Raw genomic sequence first — 25655 nt, forward strand, 5'->3', positions numbered from 1 at the left:
GCGTTAAATAAAAAACAACACCACGACCAACCGCAACAATAAGGGCCTATGCATACGGTGTATTTTATACGTGCGGTTTACAAGCACGAGTTCACATCGTTTCAGAAGTCCAAATAGCAGTTTGCTTGCCAAATTTGTATCACGGTACTTGGAATATACAAATCAAAAGTACCATTACACAAATGTGGTAGAGTTCCTAAAGATGACAACTAATCTACTGATGAGACAAAATACAGAATACTATGTCAGTTTTAGTGAAACAAAGTTTCAGTAAACCTACAAAATCTCCAAATAATAGAGACTGTTTTAAAAAAATCCAATACCGCGATTAGTTATGATTCAACTATAATATAAGTAGTACCTACAACTTAAAATTACCTTTATTTCATTATTTAAACAAGCAGTTTTTTGTCATTTCAATAAAAAGATAAAATATAATGGAGTATATAGATTTTATCCTGCATATTTGTGATGTCCCAGGAAATTATTGAATTTACTAACTTTATAACATTGTACAATACAGTACACCTTTAATTGGATATAAACGCGCGGCTGGATTTATTGCAGATATTTCTGCATCTACGGCTTTAACGTTCGCTACCCGTGCATAGAAAACAGGCTGTGTTCATAGGTCCAAAAAACCGGCGCACACAAAGGTCTGTCCGTAAAAACAAACTATCCCTAATTTTACAATGTAAGGATCAACTCTTCCTTAAACTATCCAATAGACTACAGGAATAGTGAACAAGAGGCATGGTAGCTGGGTAACACTTTTTAAGGCTTAAGGGGTATTTTTAAGACAATTAACTTAATTAATTTGCTCTTAAATAAATATGGTAACGTGTATTTTTATGTTATGTAAACATTACAGTATAAACAACACAGTAAGGTTTCCTGTGCATTGACTCATTTCCCAAGAGTGTGGTGACATCAATTTATCTATTAAAGATATTCCGAAACCATTGACAGCTAAGACTTATCTACCAAGATCAAGATTCTTGCTGGTAGATAAGCAAGAAATAATATAAGGTGTTGGACCGGAAGATTTTTGCAAATGAAATTTGAATGTACTACCGAATTTCATTTTCGGAATTTAATTTAACGATTAATTTAACAAAAGAAATTGGATAACATCATCTAATTACAATACTTAGCAATATTTAGCATGTATTGCTTAGATAATATTGTATATTGTGATAATATAGTAAAACTTTAATACGGATTGCTAGAGCTGTGACCATCCGAGATTACATGATAACGGGGGTCGAGGGCTTCTCATTCACACTATAATTAAATAAAATGAATGGAAGTATGTACCTACGTCTTAGCAATTCACATTACTCAAGTCATTATTCTCGGAAGTCCTAACTTAGCATGTGATGCTGCGGTTTATTAATATAAACGATTGATTCATTCATTAAAACTAACAATAGGTTCTTAATATTATGTTAAATTAAACTAATACATATAATATAGTTATATATTTGTGTAATGTCAATAAAAAATCATATCACTTTCTATGCTTTACGCCTTTGGTTGCCTGGAAGAAATCGCTATGTAGCAATAAGGTCACCAAATTGTACTCTCTTACTCTTTGTTTATACCTCTGTAATCTCTTTTTTTATTTGGTGAACAATAAAAGTGTAATCATAAAATGTAAAATACGTTTACAAAATGTAGTACATAGCCATGTTTAAGCATAATTGGGAATATACGAAGACTGTTATTTTTTTATAAATGACTAGCGTGCCCAGCCCGCTTCGCCGAGCTAGATTTTGCTTTACTTTATTTAAACAATAAACTTACATCATTAAATTTTTAATAAAAGCTGTATTTGACAGTTTGACAGTTCAAAAATAGGAGTGCTCCGATCGTCACCAAACTTTACAGAATTACTCGCCAGGTCAATCCGGAGATTCACTGAAAGTTTCATTAAAATCGGTCCAGCCGTTTTCGAGCCTATAATGAACATACCCACACACTTTCTCTTTTATATATATAGATAGATAGATAGATATTGATGATACTCTTCATCTTTAACAACTCATTACCAGCTCAATACTGAGCATAGGTGTCCGCTCAGAATGGAAAGGATTAAAAGCTCTTATTCCATCACGCTAAACAAGTTTCTTGACGTTGTTTTCCTTCACCATTAAATAAATCTTTTCAGCCTGCGGACGTCCACAGCTGAACAAAAGCCTAAAAGCGCCACCACAGCCGGTTCTCATCCACCCTGTAACCCTCCTACCAGTTGATATCTTGGAGATGTCTCTCGAAAAGTTCAAAGTCTGTATTAAACGTAAGCTTATAGAAAAGACCTATTATAGTATTAATGACTACGTCAATGATAAAAATGCTTGGGTGTAAATTATTGCTCTAAGCACGATGCTTCTTTAATAGTTTTAAATGACAATGTGAGATGGTAATATGGAAAATCAACGGGCTAAGTTTGTTGTGGGCTTCTTCATAGACAACGGCGCGTTTGGAACCCTCGTAGCTCGTAGTTTTATGTTGACGAATTTAGTTATCGCCATCAACTCACTACTATGTCATATTTTACATGCAATGTAATTTATCATAAGTGCCATTTATGTGCCTATTTGAATAAAGAAACTTTCTCTCTCTTAAGCCCATCGTACTTGAGGGCGATATTGATATTTAATTGCTAAATTTAAAAACGATCATAACTCCGAAAAGTTAGAAATGCGTGACGTGGCTCAAATTCGGTCCGCCTTAAAAGAAAGCCGAAGTCCTAACTACTAGCACCAATTTTTTTTAAGCTATATTCGCTGCTTTTTTTAATTAAAAATTACGTGGCTTCAGAGCGAATGAAAAACTCTTTTGAAATTTGCAAATAAAGCTATTTCGTATGAATAGGATACCGCACTTAACCTAGTAACCCAACTTTATAAATCCCAGCCTCTTATTTCGACAACTTTTATTGAATAATTTAATTTTCGGATTTTCACCAAAGTCAAAAGTCAAAGTCAAATATTTCTTTATTCAAATAGGCTCATAAATGGCACTTTTGATGCGATGATTATATACAAAATGTGTACATAGCAGTGAGAAGTGATGGCGATAAACACAATCTACATTCATGTTACGTACATATGGCTACAATCGTAAACTTAAAACTAAATTCTACGAGGGTTCCAAACGCGCCCTGGTCTAAGAAGAAGCCCACAACAAACTTAGCCGGGTGTTTTTTTTGTTATCACCATCTCACATTGTCATTCACACCCAAGCTTTTTTATCGTTTACCTAATCCTTTATACTAAAATAGGACTTTTCTATATGCTTTCGCTTATTACAAACTTTGAACTTTTTTAGTGACATGCCTAAGATAATACCAACGGATAATTTATTGTAAAATTGTATACAATTTCCTTTTAATGAATTACTTATTTTGTGTAGTCTAGTGAACTGCACTGCAAGTTTATTTTTGCTTCTAACGTTCAAATTATTGCAGTCACATTTTCTTTTAAATACATTACATTTGAACATACATTAAATTTTCAAATATGTATTGGCTATAGACTGTCATTATTTCTTCACCTTCATGAGCACCAAAAATTCTACCTAGATATGACTGTTAGTAGATCTGCCTGTAAGTAGAGCTTTAATTATTACAAATACGTATATATTTTAGTCATCATAATCATCAATAGCTCATTACACTCCACTGTTGTACTCAAGGCCTCTCCAAACTGAAGGGTTTGCCCATAATCACCACGCTTGGCAGGCGGTTTAGTGATAGCAGTAGATGGTAGTGTTACCACAAAGGACGCTGCTGCCCGTTCTCGGTTATAGTCCCTAAGTCATCTCGTACGACACTCGCGGGCAGAGGAGGGATAGTAACAATAATTGACGGCCGATTGGCGCAGTGGATTCGATTCCCACACTGCAAAATGTTTGTGTAATGAATATGGATCTTTTCAATGTCTGGGTGTTTATATGTATATATAAGTATTTATGTGTATTATTCATAAAAATATTCATCAGTCATCTTAGTACCCATAACTTTAAAATATAACCTTCCGATGGTTTAAAAATAAATACATTTCCATAGGTTTAAAAATAAAACCTTCCGATGCAACATGAATGCTTTTCAGTGTCTGGGTGTTTATCTGTGTATTGTACGTATTATATGTATATTATTCATAAAAATATTCATCAGTCATCTTAGTATCCATAACACAAGCTACGCTTAATTTGGGGCTAGATGGCGATGTGTGTATTGTCGTAGTATATTTATTTATTTATTTATTTAATTATATTCGGATCTGCCGTCCGTCACCACACGGTAGAATTTAAGTGCGGTACAAATTTGAAATTGATACATACGCTCTCTTAGGAAACATACTAACGAACCGATAGGCGGCCGAAAGATAAACTAACAATATATTATAAGGGTTTCGTTGTTAGCTATATATTCAAAAACTGTAATTACACATTTTTATTAAATTATTTTTATTTTATACATGAGGGAAATTCAATCCTCGACTAAAATTTATAAAAATATATTATGTATATGAAAGCAGCATCGGCGAGTAAGAACCTGAATTATTGGTAAAAGCACTCTGGTGTTGATAGCCGAGATGCGGATTTAAATCCCACTGGTTCTGCAACTTTGATCGCTACGTGCAATTTTTTATTGATTGCATAGGTACTTTTTTATATGAAGTTTTTAAGGTTTAAAAATAAAACCTTCCGATGCAACATGAATTCTTTTCAGTGTCTGGGTGTTTATCTGTATATTGTACGTATTATATGTATATTATTCATAAAAATATTCATCAGTCATCTTAGTATCCATAACACAAGCTACGCTTGCTTTGGGTCTAGATGGCGATGTGTGTAATGTCGTAGTATATTTTTTTTTTTTTTTTTCGCTCCATCAGTAAGTTCGTCACAATTTCTTAATTCAATTATAGGTATTGTTTCCTTTGGAAAAGCAGAGGTGCCAAGTTTTTAAAGTTTTTTTTTTATTTTGCTTAATGACTTATTTTGATAAATATCCAATAAATACCACGAGGTCCCCCGCAGCAATAAACCCTATGTAATATTTTAAAGTGGTTTATGTTGTACACAGACTAAAAAACTATTTTTGAAAAATCTGCACTAAATCATCTTTCTATCAAACTAAGTTATGCGATTCTAAACGAGACGACAAGATTAGACAAGAACGAGAAGATTCTAACAAGAGATTTTTTTTTTGTTGTGGGTCATACAACATACATTAATTGGAATTTCTTTATCAGAAAAATAAAATAATAAAATTATTCTTTACTGTCAAGCTTCTGGTTTATCACGTACCTTGGTTGGTTATTGGTTATGGGATATTCCAGTTTTTATTATCAGTTTGCCTAATATAATGCTGAATCTTCTGCACTCTACAGTTTATTATATAATAATTAACTTGATACTCGTTTCAATCTATAGTATATATTAATGAAAAAATTATGTCCTTCCTAAAAATATTCCTGTAAATTCCTCAATGAAAAGTAAATAAAAATTAAGTGTATGACTACAATATTTTTCACATCTGAAAAATTACTTTTAAAACCTGCTTCCCTTAAAGCTTACTAGGCTATCTATATTTATATATAAAAGAGAAAGTGTGTGGGTATGTTCCGTATAGAAGCCGAAACGGCTGGACCGATTTCAATTAAACTTTCAGGGAATCTCCGGATTGACCTGGCGAGTAATCCTGTAAAGTTTGGTGACGAATGGAGCACTCCTATTTTTGAACTGTCAAATACAGCTTTTATTTACTATGATGATATTCTATTGTTGGGTGTACATGGGTGTAGATAATGATCTTCACCCGCTCGAGAAGAGAATAGAAGAGAATGAATACGGAGATAAATAAATGATTTAATATATTATAAGACTCAAATTAAAAATTTAATGATGTAAGTTTATTGTTTAAATTAAATAAAGCAAAGTCTAGCGCGGCGAAGCGGGCTGGGTACGCTATACGTATTTCATAAACTTGTGAGATTTTGAAGCTTTCATTCTCGTTTCATTGTAGATTAAGCTTAATTTATTTAACTATAAATCGCTAACCATGGTATTGAGCGGTTGCGAGTTTGTGGATTCTACATTTTAGTAACACTAATTTTATTTTATCTTTTCTAACGGTCGGTTTTTATAAGAAAAGGGTTCTTTAGGAATATATTTCGTATTGGGGGGTTATATACCAATTTAAAATAAAATTATGTTATTTTTATTTATTTAATTTTGTGAGCAATGAGGGAGGAGCTCCAACAGCTAGTAGGAATCGGTTTGAAAAAAATTCTACGCCCAACGTTGGATATTGATACCTATTATCACTATTTAAAAACAATTTATTGGTATGTGCATATTTCGCAATACTGAGTAAGACTAATGGAATGTTGTGATAACAAGCAATCGAGGTATAAGAAAACAATCATTTCCTCAAAAGGAGGATCCGATAAAATCCGAATTCTTCAAATTATTACCTACATAGATATGATAGTCATATCTACGTCACGCATAATTATTATTGATGACGCTCTCCGATAAGCGGTATTTGCCTGGCGCTAATTTACATTTAATAATAGTATTTTTCAATGTCTTAACTTAAAAATGGACTCTTCTATCCCTATTGCCAACACTTCAATCAACCGACCGCCGATTGGCGCAGTTTGCAGCGATCCTGCTTTCTGAGTCCAAGGCCGTGGGTTCGATTCCCACAACTGGAAAATATTCGTGTGTTGAGCATGAATGTTTTTCAGTGTCTGGGTGTTTATATGTATATTCTAAGTATTTATGTATTTTATTTATAAAAATATTCAACAGTCATCTTAGTACCCATAACACAACTTTACGCTTACTTTGGGGCTAGATGGCGATGTGTGTATTGTTGTAAAAAAAAAAAAAAAACTAATAGCCTACAACTGTCCAAAGGCCTCTCCCAAAGAGGGAGGGGTCGCCCATAATCACCACGCTGGGCAGACGCTGGTGATCGCAGTAAATGGTAGTTTGCAGGTATCATTCAGGATGCTGCTCTTATAAAGAACAGGTCCCGGTTTCGATCTCCGGCAGGAGCAATGGGGAAATCTATAATTTCCAAATTTTCTCTGGGTTAGTGTGGTGGAGGGTTTGCGTGTGGCTAGTTACCACCCTACTGACAAAGACGTTTTTAGCGTTCCGATAAGAGGTCGCGTAGAAACCGATTAGGGGGTTTTAATATAACCGCCAAACCCCTAACAGATTAGTCAGCTACCATCTTAGACTGCATCTTCACTTGTAGGAGAATATAATAAGGCCTCCGAATCCTTTTTTAAACTCACCATTTTTAATTTATGTAGTTATTAAGTTCTTAATTATCCTAATCTGCGACAGAAGGCTTCGGTCGCGGCCAGTGACCATTCTACCGATTAAACACAGCAAGCGCCTGGTTAGATCGCAGTCAAGCACGCTTCTTTTTCTATTGCTACGAGTATCTCGTATCAGAGGTCAGCAACCATTTGGGATAACTGAACTTCATTAACAGCTGTTCTAAACAGTGACTTTGTACTCATGTTAAACCACTGGCGTAGATTTTTCAGCCAGGAAATCCGCCTTCACCAGGCTTACGCTTGCCCTTTATTTTGCCTTACTTTGGACTGCGCATTATATGTCCCAGATATTCGAGCTTTCTCCTTTGCCCACTTTTTAGTATCTCTGTGGGTTTCCCCATTATCTTCAACGAGGTGGTATTACGAACATGGTATTTCCAGGATATTCGAAGCATCCGCCTGTACACCCACATCCCGAAAGCTTCCAGCTAGCAGCAATCAAGCACTAACATAAAAAATCTAATTACGCATATTTAGTACGTTATTTATCTTCTCAATACAAAACCACTGTATAGGTATAAGATTAAGTACCGTGAGAAATTTCAGCGTGCATCGCCATCTACAGCATTGCGTAAGATATCAACTTGTGTTTGGTTAATACTAACCGATTGGTATTCATACAAGTTATAGGCAGTTGGAATTAAATATCTAATTTTATATACGAAAAAGACTCGTTTTGGAATACTATACAACATACGAAACCGGTCTTATACATTATTGGGCATAAATGAGATTATAATTAAATCATGTATTTTCTTCAAAATAAACTTTAAATTTATAAACTCAATTAAATCCTTGTATAATTGCTTGATACACTAAAAGCTCCATGGAGTGGGAAAATATTTAGTTGAGAGTCGGTCCTTTCTATACCTACAATTTCTACGGTCGTAATATTAAGATTCATCAATCAAATCGACGACTTGCGTTCAATCGTTAAGGTATAAATTGAAAATATGGGTGTTGTAAAAAAGTAAGTTTTAATGCTACCAGAAAGTTAAATTACTTTGAAAGGGAAAACGCGAAATATTTTCAAAGATAAGCTTTTATAATTGTAAATTTAATGTATTGAACACAAAGATATATAATATGTTATCTGAGACTGAACTAAAAAATAAAGAAGCGCCTTGAAATGTACATGATTTTTTAAATAAAAAACCCGCAAGACCAAGTAGGCTTAATACGTCGTCAAAATGTATTTCTTTATCCTAACTATATCTTAAGGTTTTGTTTAAGCCAGAATATGTTCGCCCTCATCAATGCTAATACTATATCAGTCATTTTTTAAAAACGAAAATTAATGAAAATTCTTTGTGACTAAAACCTTTCTTTTTTAATTCGTTAGGTGAACCTAACGATAAAAAAAAGAAGAAACAATCAGCCGAGAATGTTGATAAACCCTATATATTTTAGATTTAATATTTTATTTCAGAGATGAATATAAAGTAACTAATAGGTGAGTATTTCACAAACTGTTGCTTCACAATGCAGCAATTACTAGGAGCTCTATTATCGTTCACCTTAACTGTGAATCAACATTTAAGTGCAGTTCGCAGCGGAATACAAAAGCACAATGGTTCTTAAATAAATTCATATTCATTAAAACTTACCCGGCAAAATATGCGCAGAATTTACTTAGCAACGTTTTCGATTGTCTGCTCGAATGTGCAACAAGTGATTCTAAAGGCCAGGTGCAACTCAAAAATCTAATTCAACATTTTCGTAGCAAAACTTTGCGTATTGCCACGAAATCTGTGCCAAGATCTGTGGCATCGGATGACCTAAACATAAGTAACAAACCGACAAACAAGCAAAAAAATAAACAAACACACAGAATTTCGCAATTATAATATTATCAGTATGAATTAAGCAAGGATAAAAGAAAACTCACATTCATGAAAGCGTCTTAAACGTTTTTCAAAGACTGTTAAAGTTAAATTTGTTAATCTTTATTTAGTTTCTTCTCTTTCTAGTTTCATACTTCTCTGATTCATCTCAACCACTCACGGATATATAAATACCACCCCAATACGTACTGGTAGGTATACATTTAAATCTAATAATAATCCCGGATATAGTCTCAGATGCTTTAAGTGTATTAGTAATATTTTATATTTGTAAGTAAGGGGGCGAGTATCTGAACAACCGCTCTGAGTCACTATCTTTCGCTGAAAATGATGAAGCATTGGTGTCTGGTCGACCAAATGTTCTCATTGTAATTTGTAGCTCCACTTAAGATCATATTAACATGTTGATTACAATAATGGACACAGAGACACGAGAAATTATGGCGTGTGCTTAATTTTCTTATAAGAACATAGTGCTAATTTGTTAATGTAAACTAAACTGGCAGATCTGAAAGTACCGCTACCCTTTCTTTGTTCGCTACCTATTCTAATATTATTGTATAATATGTGTAAAGAATATAACTCTGTCTAAAACTAACAGTACTATTACATTTTGAAAATTGCATTTCATTGTCACATCACTGTGGAAAATAAAGGGGGAATCAAGTTTACTTAAATATTTAAAACAAAATGCTAGATATAGTTGCTAAATTACATCAACCTATAAAGGTTAGGTGCGTCTCTTGAGTTATACTATCGAAAGAATTCACGATGTTTTTTTTTAATAATTTAGATATTCGCGAAAAACAACGTGAAAATATAAAAAGTTCGTAAAGATATAACTATTATGAACGCGTCATCAATTGTTTAATGTTTATCGGGCATTTGTCATGCTATCTAATATTTTTGCGATCTAACGTGAATCATGCTTTCTGTGATAACACAAAGATTGATATCTTATTAAAACAAATCAAGTATTTATATTTTCTGGTTGGCATACAGTGTTTTTTTGTCAATATTTTCAAAATCAGATGATCTTATTTCTCCATAATTATTTACTTTGCAGGTAGAGAAAATTTCTTTCAAATTCAAAAATAGTTTGGGAATGAACAGAAAAGTTGGTAGCCCTGATTGAAAAATACATCTTATCCCTGAATAGGGCTTAGTGATGAATCACATAGTTCGCGATTCTTTTCCTAGTTACCAGAAATACAGTTTTATGAATCATTCATTTACTGAGACATTGTATTGTACAAGAACCACGAATTTAGGTTTGTGACAGGAACCTTTGAGTGTTCATGCCTGTAAATTGTTTAGATTTTTTTTGTAATGAGCAAACAGGCCTTAACATCCGAAGTCAGATAGGCATATTGTAATCACATGTACCGCACGAGTGAGTATATGAAATGTGCAACCACAAAATTGCTTTAAAGTTTTCAATACATACATTCCGTAAAAAAAACATTTGCTTGGCTTGATTACGTGTTAATCAGCGACGGTTTATGGTGCCATAATAAAAAAAGCTATTGTAACTTTTTAAGCTTTGTAATCGAGATATCTTTAAGCCAAATGCTCTCTAGCGGTAACCGTTACTTGTGGACGTTACTGTTACCAAACAGTGTGTACATGATCTGTGAGCTGATGACAATTATCTTGAAATATATATCAATTAATATTTTAAATTAACGTAATATAAATAAAAAGGTTAAAAGCTTTCGTGCTTTATTGATACGCCAATGAAAGCTTTTTAACAGCAGTGATTCAATAACACTGAAAAATAAGCAACCGCTTGGTTTAACATAAACATTTTAACGAAAATGGGTATTTTGTTTATTTGCAACATTTCACAATATTTTGAGCATTACATTCAATTTTCATAATTTATGTATCTCATTGTAAACGCAATCGTTGATTGATAATTTACAAGCGAATTCTAAATTTAAAAAATATTTAATTTTCTATGAGAACCTATTTAACCCCAGTTTCTTTTTTTAAACTTAAGATACCTAAGTGTTTCTTGTTTTAAACAATTTCATTCAGCTTTCCGCCCTCAAGAATATTCCTAAACTCTTTTTGATGAGGTGAGGATGGGGAGGACTGGTACCACATAGGTACATACCAAATTAATTTCGGCTTTTGGTACATTATCTGCTACATACATAATTTCTGTTTACTTAACGAAAACGTACAAATGAAAAAAAAATATATATATTTTGTTGTATAGCTTCAAAGATTTGGATTTCTCCTTCAAAGGATTTATACACAAGTTCAATGTTTATTTTGGCAGTTTAAAGTTTCGTAAACATAAAATCAAATATATAATCCAATGGTCACGGGATGTTAAGTAGGTACATATATAGCAAATTGAACCTTATCATTATAATTGCGGCAAAACTGTGGTAACAAATAGGAGATGCTAATTGTGTTCTTATAAAAAAATTACAAAAAAAACATTGCTAGGTATAATTATTTTCACTGGCAAGCAGACTTCCAAATAGTGTTTTAATTTAATTTTAATACAAATTCAAGCTATAAAGCATATAATAAACGTAAAACTTATTATTGTCTGTGTGTTTGTATGCAGTTTGGTCCAATCTCCTGTTCGAACTTCCAAGTGATCAAAATAAAAAACAATTGAAACATATATTTTAACAAAAATAACTAAAAGAGTTCAGCCTACAGGATAATAAGGACAAATTTAATTTAGATTACTGGGATACAATTAATTAATATTTCAACAAATTTAAATACAATATTCCTCGAATCTTGACACGAAATTATACGCACGAAATATTTCAATTTTTCCTGTAACTGTTATGCAATAGGTGATTTAACAAAGCTTCGGTGAACGATTGATAGGTATATATCGTAGTGTATTTGTTATGAGTATTTACATGAGTTGATGATTCACAACTAGTATTTTACCTACTTATTCAATGTATTTCTATAATATATCAATTGTCAGTGTTCATTGACATGTGAATGGTTGGTTAAGGTATTTTAACATCATAGTGTAAGATAGACCGTGTGCCCTTTGTCCAAATGTAGATATAACGAGCTCGAAACCTTACTCGATCAGTGGTACCTAATGGTTTTATTTAACTATGGTTCACTAAGTCTTGAGTTCGATCTAACCTAAAAGTTAGTTAAGTAAGTTAGTTCTTTAGGTGTTAGTAATTATCTTACAGGTAGATTGTTATGTTTCTTTTCTGTCAAGAAAATTTTCAGTAGCGTTACGAGTTAGGAGTTTTAATTATAGCCTAACCCGTGTGTCGTAGTTTAGCTGTTACATAGTTTAATTTTACTACTTTTTGTTTTGGTAGTTGCCATATCAAGCAGATGGCCCACGTGAGAAAAAAACGTAACGTACGTGAAAACCCAGACCACGTAAGTGAAAAGCCAGAGCAACATTTCTCAGGACATGCAATGAATACGTCCTGCAAAATGCCGTCATGTGTCCATCAATCTGAGGCGGAGGCGTTAAGCCTCATGTGTCTGTAATCACACCAGCAACCACGCCCTTTAGACTAAAGCACAGCAAAGCTTTGCTTTAAAGTAATGCTACTGAATCTTTATTTGCCTTTAATAGCTATAACCTAATGCATCGTGAATATTGTAATAAAATAACAATGATCGCAACTAGGTAAGACTTAATTTTTAACTCTGCGCTCATAAGTAATGTAAATACAATACTGCTTCGCCAGGGAAGTCGTCAAAACTATATTATTCACAGGCAATCGACCGACGGACGACCTATCTAACTAAAAGCGGTTTAAACGAAGTATATATTCCTTAAGTAGGTAAGTTCATTAGAAAATGGTACCTATGAGTCTAAATTCAAAGCGAACTTTAAAGGAGGGTACGTAATATCGATGCCTAAAAGCTTCAATAACGAATTGTGATGTGCAAACGCAAATAGATTTAAAGCTTACAGCTTCGCGCATTGTTTAAATATGAAAGCAACCCTTATGAACGATATTTAATTACATATTCCGTTTAATTCTACTTAATACAATATAAAAAGTATATAATGCTACTTAATACAGTGTAGACAGCTACAAGAATGTACTTAGTAGCTACTTACAGTTAGTAATATCAATATATTTTTTTGCTTTAAGAACGTATACGGGCCATTTATTAGGCAGATTGTGATGATAATATTGATTTAAATGATTGATGATGGTTTTTTTCAGGCTCCTTCTGAAGCAAATATACTTTAACTCGATTTTTTTCTAAATAGTTATAAATATAAAAGTTGATATGGATTAGTATAATAAAAACGATATGTAGAAATTCTTGCAACTATTGTTTATAACATTTAATGCTTTGCAAATAAAATACTTATTCTATTTCTAAGAATAAAAAAATTGTTACACCACTAACAGGTTTATTGGTATTAGCTCTGTAGTGATCGGCTCGCACTAAGTGACATGAATAAAATACACACCATTTTATACACACATTAGGATAAAATATGCAAAATCAATTAGCAAGTATTCGGACACTTCCCCGAAATTAATCGATAAGCTGTGATGTATGATCGAAAAAATTGTTTGGAAGTTTAGCGAATATTTACTTACCTACACTTGCTAAGTTACATCAACTAAAATAAGTAGGTACTTACGTACTCGTAAATACCGACGACGTGTACGAGAAGTCAACTTGCTCGTTGCTCATATGCAACTTTCTAATATAAAGTTACAGGCGTGCATAAAAACAAATAACTACGCGCGACCGTAAAAAAAAATGCAAAACAATTTACCTTTCGGTTCAGGTCTCGATTTTCCTTCAATTATGCCATTCAAATATGTACACTTCACTTTCAGTACACTCGGAAAAGCCCGCTTTAAGTTGAACAGAGAATCGCACCAAATATAAACAAAGGAGACACAATAACGTAGCTTATGAAAGCGGATTGGATTAAAAGTTTTGTCTTCTCAAACGGTCAGTCGTAATGTGGATCGTTTGCGTACGAAGTGCGTGGTTCGCGAGAGCCACGCAGGCTGGCGGGCTGGCGGCTGACAGCGCGTGTACTGAGCGCTCGGCGTGGCGTGGTGTGGTCGCCGTGGCCGGTCGGTCTCCGCTGCCGGCCGCCGAGACTCTGCCCCGCGCGTGCGCCGGACCTGTTCCGAACACCACTATCTCGATTCTCAAGAAAGGTTTACACCGCGACAATCCGCTACGCCTGTCTTATAGTTAGCGCACACTAAGGTTTCCAATTCAAAGTTGCAACATGGCGCAGGTCCGCCACCTTGATGCGGGCCACAAACCTTCAAAAAATTTTATCAAACAGTTTGATCAAATAAAAATACGAAAATCCGTATTTCTTCATGCCATTTACAATCCATTAAATCGTACCACAGACATTAATGCCAATTTGATAAAAAAACTTTGATCAAGCTTGTTTGATCAAATTACTTGAAGGTACGGTTAAGGGTAGGTAAAGTTGAGGGGCTCGCCAAGGATCCCTTTTTTAGACTTTTTTCCTCATAAGTTGCCGTTGCAGTCTATGATGGCAACCTCCCCTCTAAAACCCTCTTATCTAGCCACAAATAATATAACTAGCCAAGGCCCGGGCCTCCCACCAGACCTAAAAAAAAAATCAGAAGTTATCATTCTGTTACGAAAACGGCAAATTATGATGACAATTTGTCTGTCACTGCTTACGAAAGCATTTTTGGATCAGTTCCTTTTTTATCAATAAAATAAAAATTTAAATTCTCACAAGCACGTGTTAATAGTATGTATTAAATAATAAATAATTATTATGCATGCTAAAATTGTTTTCCTTTTAAGGAGTAACAAATTAAGCGTACACGACATTAGTGTTTCTACTGTCTCCGTAAAAACCTGCTACACAAGCATATTCTTGTAACATATATAAATAACATAGGTAAACTCTAGTCTAACACTAGTTTACGCAAAATTTACATTCGTAGATTTTCCTTAAAAGAGTACATTTTTTTTGTTTGACACTAATGTCGCAATTCGTGTCGCAATAAAAACGTAACATAGCGAGCCTGCTCAATGCTCTGACACAATCACTGTACAGACTCCAGAGTGCACTAACTCTCTATGCAAGAAACGCATGCACCAGTTTTTGTTTGTGAATTAAGTAAATTTATGCATTTAAATATCACTTGCTTTAACGGTTACAGAAAACATCCTGAGGAAACCTGCACGCTCTAGAGTTCTCTATAATCTTCTCACGGGCGTGTGAACCCAATCTGCACTCGGCGTGCGTGGGGACTACGGCCTAAGCCCTTCTGATTCTAAGAGGTGACCCGCGCCTTATACTGAGTTGATAGTGAAGATGATGCTGACACTAATTTTAATTTCGAATCCTTCGTTCTCCTACTATCTTTATCCCTACTAATATTATAAATGTGAATGTAACTTTGTTTGTTATACTTTCACGCGAAAACTACAGAACCGATCTTCATGAAACTTTTTATACATATTCTTGGAGGTATTAAAAATAATATAGTATACTTTTCATTGCAAAAAAAAATTACGTCAGAAAAAAATTTTTTTGTTAAAAAATCTCAAAATCTCCTATATGACTATTGGTGTCGACTATGTAGCAGTACGCTGCCTCCCAAAATTACGCGGGCTAAGTCGCATAATTATAATATATAATCAATGAAAATCTGTTAATCATACTGGGATCCCTTTGCCGAAGATGGTATTACTGTTACCTACCTGTTACTGTTACCTAGTACTGCCTATGCATACAGGGCGTATTTCTTATGAGCAAATGACGTCCGTTTCAAGATCGCGCGGTTACGGCGCCGTTGAGGCTCTGTTAGTAAATTGTTGTTAATGCAACTATACAAATGCGTTACAATGTTTATATGCGTTGAAGTTTTTGCACTAACCATCGGGTTGGTCATCTGCTTCATCTATCAATAATTATTATTAAACAAAAATAACATGATGCTACATAAATCGACCAAACTCGTTGGTCAAGTGATTCGGTCACCACAAGACGAAATAGTTAGGTCATCTTTCAATTTATTTTTTATATTTATAAATATAATTATATTATTTTTTATTTTTTATATTTATAAATATTAAAAATATATATAAATATATTTATTACATGATGCTACATAATTAGACCTAAGTCGTGTAGTGATCAGTCAAACGAGGTAGATTTTCATTTTCAAACCCGTGGGTTCGTCTAAGAACAATGAGGTTCAATTTATTTATTATATACTACATAGATTAAGTATTTATTAACTCATTTTGTACTTTGTCCATTGCGCTCGCCCTCCGTGCAACAGACCACACACCTATTTAATATCACCAAGCTCTTTATCAACGACACTTTTGACACTCGTAAATAAATGCATTGGAGATAAAAGTAGACTAGTTTATTAGGAGCTTCAACAATACATTGTGGAGGTCGGGGACTGATAAAGGCACACTAGCAAAATAACAAATACTTAAGTACAGCAAACAATTTTCGCACCCACAGATTATTTATTTTCCTTACGCCTTAAGGTTGTCTAGAATAAGTTTCTTCTGTGTATGTATTTTTTTTTTTTTTTAATCTTTTTTTTAAGGGCTTTTACAGAACAGCTGCATGTCAGCCCTATGTGTATGTATTTCATTACGTTGTTTAAAGTTTGTGTGTGTGTGTGTGTGTGTGTATGTGTTAGGAGCTTCAACAATACATTGTGGAGGTCGGGGACTGATAAAGGCACACTAGCAAAATAATAAATACTTAAGTACAGCAAACAATTTTCGCACCCACAAATTATTTATTTTCCTTACGCCTTAAGGTTGTCTAGAATAAGTTTCTTCTGTGTATGTATTTCATTACGTTGTTTAAAGTTTGTGTGTGTGTGTGTGTGTGTGTGTGTGTGTGTGTGTGTGTGTGTGTGTTTGTGTTTGTGTGTGTTGTGTGCAATAAAGTGTTCAAACAAAACAAACATATGGTACCAAACTATTAGATACCAGCTCATTGGCCGCAACTAGATAATTCTCGTAACTACATTGGTTCTCGCGAAACTAAAATATTTAGAAGAAAGGCCATGTACACATGCTACTTCGGACAAAACTATTATTGACTAATGCTATGGTTTACCAAAAATCGGGAACAAGTAACAAATAACTAAGAATTAAAAAGGTAGTGCGTTGGAGATAACGTCTATGAGGTTAAGACCCTAAGTTGATGCGTGCGGAAACGTGGCAAATAGCTGATATCAATTTTATTAATTATAAAATGCATATAAAAATTTTGGTACCGACAAGACTTGAACCTGCGGCTCTCTGGCAATCCCGGCCTGAGCGCTTTAACCACTAAGCTACTAATACTACTATAGCTACTGTAGTGCTGTCTAGTAGAGACATTGTATATTAGATATTGCATAGTTGGTTTATTTAAAATTTATAAAATTGATATTTCTTCCTATATTAATATGTCTAAATAAATTTCATTTCATTTCATTTCTATGAATTCTAAAACAGAGATCAAAGTGTAAGATTTTCTACCTACCTACGTTTACATATTCGGCGTTCTTGTGATTCCATATAAATCGTAGCTAACTTTCACGCGATCGAATAAGTAAACGTTTGTAGAAATTGCACACTTGGCTCTCAGAGCTTACTTAGACAATTTCTCAAAGTTCAACTTCTAAGTTGACCTATACAAAAAGAGTATTAGTCAGAACGTCATTAAATTGATACCCATATAGTGGGAGTTAAAAAAAAATGTAATTTGATATTTAGTAATATTTGTGACGGCGGCCATCTTGCACCTATTTTCATCAAACGTAGAGCTAATAAGACTCACGACTAATTCACCTTTCGAACTCTAAAAAGCACTGTTCGGGAAATACGGTACTATAGATTATCCAATTCTGTGTAAGTCACGATCTTTGTGACACACACACACACACACACACACACACACACACACACACTCACACACACACACACACACACACAGAAACTGTCAAACTTATAAAACCTCGTCGTTTTTGCGTCTAAGGTTAGGCGAAAATACTTTTAAGTAATTCTTATAGCATAAGGTATTACAGAATTTCTTATGTGATAGAATTACTTATTTATGGTGTTATGGGATTACTCATACTTACACGTATCCAATACCCTAATAAGGTCGACCTAGTGCAAACATTATTATTTATTATTCATCTCACAATCCAAAAGGCAATACTTTATAGTGAGTCAAATATTAATCTGTATCATTTACTAAAAGTCAAAGGACTGTCAGATGGGAAAAAAATACCGATTTTCAAAATGCCGTTTTCTTGCTACTATTTACCCTAATGCAGTTAAAATAAATACAATAAAAAATAATTCGGATTTTAAAGTACCTACAGTATTTTAAATTTAATACGACGGAAATTATCATTAAAATTGTAACGACATCATCATATCTTCCTATTACCGGCACAATACAGGGCACGGGTCTTCTCCCACAGTGAGAAGAGCCGTAGCCCACCACACTGGCGCATTGTGGATTGGTGGACTTATAAAAATACTGAAGAAAAATAAAATCAAAATCACAGACTTTCTTTTCTCCTATTATATAGCATTATAACCGTAACAATAAAGCCTTATTATTATAGCAAAATTGAGCTAAGAGCAGGATCTCAGGTTTGATAATAAGCAACTGATACTTCAAATCCTGTACTTAGCTTCGAGTCGGTTTATTTATACGGACCTAAGGACTAATCTTCAGATCATTCAAATCATCTGATGATGATTTGAAAAAAATTTTTTTGCAAACCAGTGTAATAGATGCATATGATATATGCATCTATTACACTGGTTTGCAAAAAAAAATTTTTTTTTCTCCTTCTTGTTTTCATGCATTAATTCTTCATATTTTGTGCTCTAAACACGGAATCTGACATACAATTAAGTACCACACGTAGATTTCCAATATAATATTTATTTAATTAACAAATATTATTATTAAAACATCAATTATTGTAACGAAATGAATAAATATTACAGTCTAAGTTTTACATTGAAAAATTCTAAATTATAGTCACAAAATGAACGAATATCAGTCAGCTATCTCATTATATGGTGAGAAAATTAGTTATTTTCTAGTTTTTTTCCTTTTCATTGTTTCTATTTGAGTTTCTCGGCGAATTGACCAACAGAAATCAGCAAGCATTGCTGCTGACCATATATTTTATATTTATTGTTTCTGCTGATAAAAAAATACATAAACTACACATAAAATAGTCAAAACCAATATAGGGAACTTGAACTTTATACAAAACTGAACAAAATATTTGATACAAAACGTAAACAATTAAGAGACAAGTTTTCACTTAACTGTTGTGGAGTCACAGCGAATACTGCGCATGCGCGTATGTACTACCATAAAAATCACCTGTGCCACTTCCCTTCTTTCTCTTACAACTCGCTAAAACTTAATTTGTACATACACTGTTTGTACGCTGTAACATTGACGCGCAAAAAAATTAAAAAAAAAACACAAATTTTTGAAATTTGAAAAAAAAATCATAGAAAATAACCTAGACGTGATGGAAAAAATCGGCCAACGAGAATAGATTCAGAACATTTGATTCGTCATATTCATGTCAAAATTTTTTAAAGGAGGATTTCATTGCAGACCAGTGTTATTAATAGAAGTAGAGATTTTTATGACAGAGCTTGTCCGGGAAAGTACTACCGCCATCCTTATTTCTCCCGCAAAGCAGAATTGTTGCAATTCAGTGTTCCGATGAGAGGGATATGGTTGCCGGTGTAATTAAACATATAAAGCTTAACACCTGCGGTTCAGTTTAATAGACAAAGGGTTGGGAATTTTGATAGACAAGGGGAGATGTTGCAAAACGTGTTCCGTGCATACCCTGCTTAGTGCTGCCCTGTTTATAGGCGATGGTTTTCCACTTACCATAAGGTGGCCTTCTGCTTGGAGAAGTATAAAAAAAATCAAACCATTGCCGGCTAATTCGAACAGTGCGTGTTGCTAGTGATGACCTATGGCTCTGAAACATAGTCGCCAACTATGGGCCTCATAAGAAGGCTCCGAATCACTCAGCGGGCGATGAAGAGACCTGTGCTCAGAGTATTCTTACGTGTTAAAATCAGAAGTTTGGAGATCCGTAGAAGAACCAGAGTTACCGATATAGCTCAACGAGTCGAAGCTGAAGTAGCAATGGGCGGGGCACATAGTTCGGAGGAAAGATGGACGTTGGGGTCCCAAGGTGCTGGAATGGCAGCCCCGCGCTGGTAAGCGCAGCGTTCGTCGACCCCCGACGAGGTGGACGGACGACATTAGGCGCGTCGCAGGTAGTCGCTGGATTCAAGCGGCACAAAACCGTGGAATTTGGAACTCCCTACAAAAGACCTATGTCCAGCAGTATACGTCTATCGGTTGATATGATGATGATGATGATGACCGGCTAATTAAACCATTATCGTAGTCAACAATGCTGGCCAAGTGCTGATTAACAGAACTCACGCGCCTTCATATTAATTTCTGTACCTATATTAATAAAGAGATATGAAAAAAAAAAAGTTGTGTACACATACTTTGGGTTGTAGCTTAGAACAAAACTTGTTATTACTTATATTTAGATCTACTTTTAGTTATTACCTGTTTTGTGTACCTAATAACAATAAACAATAAACAATAAACAATAAACTAAGCTAATGAAAAATAAGCTTTATATCTTTGAAAGAAAAGACTGATGAGTTGTCTGTTTATCTTACAGAAAGTCAATACAATTTATTATAACTCAATAAGCTAGGTAATGGTATTTGTTTTGTACTATAGGTTAAAATATAACAACTTCTCGATATTGTAATTTGCTGATTTATACTTTGATGACGCGGTCAACGAAACGCAAGTAGCTTACGCCAACGACAAAGGCCTACGAATAATATCGTAATACATAAAAATAACATAACTCTGTGTTATATCAAAAACGCAGGACTTTGTAACGCAATGAGTAATGACAGAGGCCATTAATCAACAAGAAAAACAAATATCTTGTTCTTGGGACGCTAAATAAAAAAATAATGAAATATTACTGTGTATACCTAGTTGCCTATACACGTTCCAGCGACTACGCAGTTCGAACAAAATGTTAGTCATCATGAAATGAAACAAAACGTTTTTTTTTTCTTTTCAATACAACTAACGATAGTAAAGATTAATGAGTTTGTGAGATAAGGACTGTTCTATGTTTGTAATAGCTCTAAGGAAAAAATTATGATATTACTACTACAGTCTTCGAATGGAATGGTGACCCCGCGTAAAGTAAAAATCACTCATTCATTGTTATTTATTTAATGCACATAAATCATAGCTAATTGGAAATTTGTTAGAAGCAGGCGCTACTTTGCGGAAATCCATAATATATTACAAAAGTTAAGCTTAATTTGTTATACTCCGTAAAAAGCTTTTCACGGAATAAGTATAACAAATTAAGCTTTATTTTCAAATTCGTTCGGTTGATATACTGATCCTGAAGATAAGTAAAAACACGTGCGCCTACAGTTATGTTCCCCTTTATAATTATTAAAAGTTTAAGTGCACTATTTTGAAAAATATTAAAAATAATAACAGCGTTTGTAGACCCCGAACTTTCCATCTGATAACTATATGTTACGGCCTCATAGCATCTTCGATACAACACTTCATCAACACTTCAGTTCCCACTGCATCTAAGGAAAACTTCCTACAAACTACCATTCTGGGTCCATTGATTGCCTCATGTGCCTAACATAGCACCGGTAACAACGGCATTTTTGGGCGGAACACGGCATTTTTGGACTAAGCGGCATAAATAAACATGGCGTTAGTACTTTCCCGGACGATTTCTGTCATAAAAAGCTCTTCTACTTCATAATAATAAATTTTTGTTTTAAAATATAGCCATTGTTACGAATTATATCAGATTCCACAGGATTCTGACGATAGCTTCTATTTAGGCATTCAAAAGTTTTGGTGTAATATCTCATTCAAACAAACATACACGTATCCACTACACTTATTTTTGGGCAGTCGTGTAAAATCATGTCTCTACAAAAAAAAAATACCTTTCAACTGATAATGAAGGAAGCTTTTATAAACGTACGGAGCTTTATTGCTACGTCCGCGAAATGCACTTCTCAATAAGTAATTAAGTAATAAATTACACGATAATTTATGATAAACATTAAAAAGCGAGACAAAATCAACTTAAAAATGATAAAACAACGAAGCAAAGTAAAAGATTTAACAGAAAACATTAGGTACAAGGTTAAAATGCAGTTTTTCTTTTATTTTACTACAACTTAGCCCTTAACTGTAATCTCACCTGCTAGTAAGTGATGATGTAGTCTGAACCTATACACTTAATAAGTTTCTACGTGAAACTTTACCGGAACGCTGAACCGCTTAGTGGAACGTCTTTGTCGGTAGGGTCGTAACTAGCCGGCCGAAGCCTCCCACCAGTCAAGACCAGAGAAATTCAGAAATTATAAATTCCTAGAAATTAAAAAAGTAAATGTATTATTAATTATTATTTCTCGTGATTCTAACATTGGTCTAGCCACCACAGCTGATATTATTGCTTTGATACGAGAAGAACAATGTTATTCCTAAGTCGTCTTTAATTGAATGACTAAAAACACAGTGACACAGTGCTTTTGCTCTTAGGATCTTGTAGAATCTGTAAGAGTCAAAATTAATATGTATATGATAAAAATGTATATTCAGTCCAGACTGGTATCAGTGGGAAGAGAAAAGCAGGAAAAGCGGAGACATAGTAAAACGTGGTAATTTGATGTTAAAGAGGTGAGAAGGACAATGTGGAAATCTTTGTATGCTCATGTCGCAGAACACGCTGAGGCTAATCCATCTATTTATACTTATAATAAAACTGGAATTCTGTACATTAAACATATTTTAAAAAAATATGAGGGCATTCTATAATCAATAATAACCAAAACTGTAAATTTTTATTCGTGTAAGTTTATCTATATCATGGCCGCGCATCACGCTGAAAATACCTAATAAATTCAAATGAAACTTTGAAAGATTTTTTCAGTTCATGCTACGAAATAGGACTTAAAATACTTTTTGCCCAGAAATTCATCCCAGTTTCTTTGGGAAAATCGTTTAAAAAGTTTGACTATTTTACACCATAACTGATTAACAAACTGATTATACGATTTAAATAATTATTTCAATACTGGATCTGGTGAAAGTGATTGGAGGTAGAGGACAGAACTCCTCAGCGGATAGCAGCACAGCAAACCCCTCACTTAAGGCTTAACGACAATGAATACATGAAGTGGTGCCACATTTATGAGGACATCAATGCTAGGACTAAATAAAAAATTTTAGAAATTTTCATGGTTAACCTTACTAACAATGCGTTATCGATTATTTCTTTAACGATTGCTATTTTATACTGGGGATTGGAGCTGAAGATGATGGATACCAATATGGGCACCCAGGCATTTATTGAATTGAATCAACATTCAACGGTGGCAACCGACTGCTATCGAATAATATGTAGGTAGTGCTGCTGTTAAGTCAAACGTTTTTAAAGCAGTCATTCGAGACGGAAATTTGCGATTGGCAATGTTTATGTGGTTGAAGGTTCCAATAAGAAGGTGATTTAAGCTCCAAGATATATTAGTCAAATATATCTTTATTCAAATAGGCACATAGATGGCACTTTTGATGCGTTATTATATACAAAATGTGTACATAGCAGTGAGTAGTGATGGCGATAACTACAATCGTAAACTTAAAACTAAAGCTACGAGGGTTCCAATCGCGCCCTGGTCCAAGAAGAAAAATTATTCGACCACACCTCAGTCGTTTGCTTAAATATGTTGAAATGCTATGTGTACTTAATATCATAGGTTTGTTTATTTGGAACTTCCAATACGATTGAAAAAACTTTACGATTGGTATCAGATTTACTGAGGTAGGTGTAGCCTGTGTAGCAGTACGCTGCGTCCCCTAAATTTACGCGGTTAAAGCCGCAGGGCACATCTAGTTTAAAATAATGGCTATTATTATGATTATAATTATTACAATAATCTTAGTGTGATATAAGAGTAAGTATAATCTTGATTAGCATATATTATCTGGCTAATTATGCCTATCGGGTCCTTTTACTGTTATAATTTCGATATGTTGCTATGAAAATAATACAATAGACTAAAAATATTATATCGCGCTATTTTTAATCATCCGTCGTTCACAAGTCATGCACAGATTATCTGGCGTCTGATTTAATTAGATATATTTATAAACTATGTATGGGCAATTTAAAAAACACAGACATTAATACTTGATATCTATGTTGGAGCAGATTACATTTAATTATCCAAGTCTTTATTGTATTAACATTGTACTAAGTCTGCGGAATTTTGCGTTTGTTTGTGTACCAATAAAAGAACTTACTAATAACTATTTTGCCTTGATAAATTTACATATCATAAATGCCAATTCCCTCTCGATCTTTTAAAAATGTAAGTATGCATATGTGATACCGTACATAATATATATAAGAGAAAGTGTGTGGGTATGTTCGTATAGGCTCCGAAACGGCTGGACCGATTTCAATGAAACTTTCAGGGAATCTCCGGATTGACCTGGCGAGTAATCCTGTAAAGTTTGGTGACGATCGGAGCACTCCTATAATTGAACTGTCAAATACAGCTTTTATTTACTATGATGATATTCTATTGTTGGGTGTACATGGGTGTAGATAAATGGCTTCATTAGAAACGGAGAGAAATACATGATTTAATATATTATGAGACTTAAATTAAAAATTTAATGATGTAACTTTATTGTTTAAATAAAATAAAGCAAAATCTAGCCCGGCGAAGCGGGCTGGGTACGCTAGTTTAATATAATAAACAAATGAAAAAGATTTATTCTAATATTATAAAGTAGCAAACATAGTTTTAATTTTGATTTTTGTGAAATATACTTCATAAGGTTCTGCTATGGTAGTTTTTTTTCATTTGTGTTGCTTGTGAATAATTGCGTGTAAAAGTCAAATATTGCTTTATTCAAATAGGCACACAGATGTCACTTCCAATGTGTTCATTACATTCAAGATATTTACATATAGGAGTGAGATGATTGCGATAATTACATTCGTAAATTTAAAACTTAAGCTACGAGGGTTCCATGCGCGCCCTTGTCTAAGAAGAAGTACACAACAAACTTAGATGGGTGTCCTTTTTATTATCACCCTCTCGTATAGTCTTTAAAACTATTAAGGAAGCAACGTGGTTAGAGTAATAATTCACACCCAAGCTTTTTTATTGTGTACGTAATCCTTTTTATTATAATATGACTTTTCCATAAGCTAACGTTAACTACAAACTTTAAATTTTTTAAGAGACATTCTATGTAGTATATTGCCCTGTACTGCAAGTTTATTTTTGCTCCTAGTGTTCAAATGAT

The 25655-nt window shown here is 33.9% G+C and overlaps 1 protein-coding gene across 1 annotated transcript in view; it reads right to left on the reverse strand.

The window, feature by feature from the left end:
• The window catches only part of LOC120624397 (BMP-binding endothelial regulator protein), a 100875-nt gene extending 86584 nt beyond the window's left edge, over window positions 1–14291 (reverse strand). Inside the window, exon 1 of the mRNA XM_039890918.1 lies at window positions 13977–14291. The gene's annotated coding sequence lies outside the window, so the exon portion shown is untranslated. The remainder of the gene's footprint in view (window positions 1–13976) is intronic.
• Window positions 14292–25655: the final 11364 nt, after the last annotated feature.

This window comes from Pararge aegeria, chromosome 6 (assembly GCF_905163445.1).
Source record: "Pararge aegeria chromosome 6, ilParAegt1.1, whole genome shotgun sequence".
NCBI classification, from domain to species: domain Eukaryota; kingdom Metazoa; phylum Arthropoda; class Insecta; order Lepidoptera; family Nymphalidae; genus Pararge; species Pararge aegeria.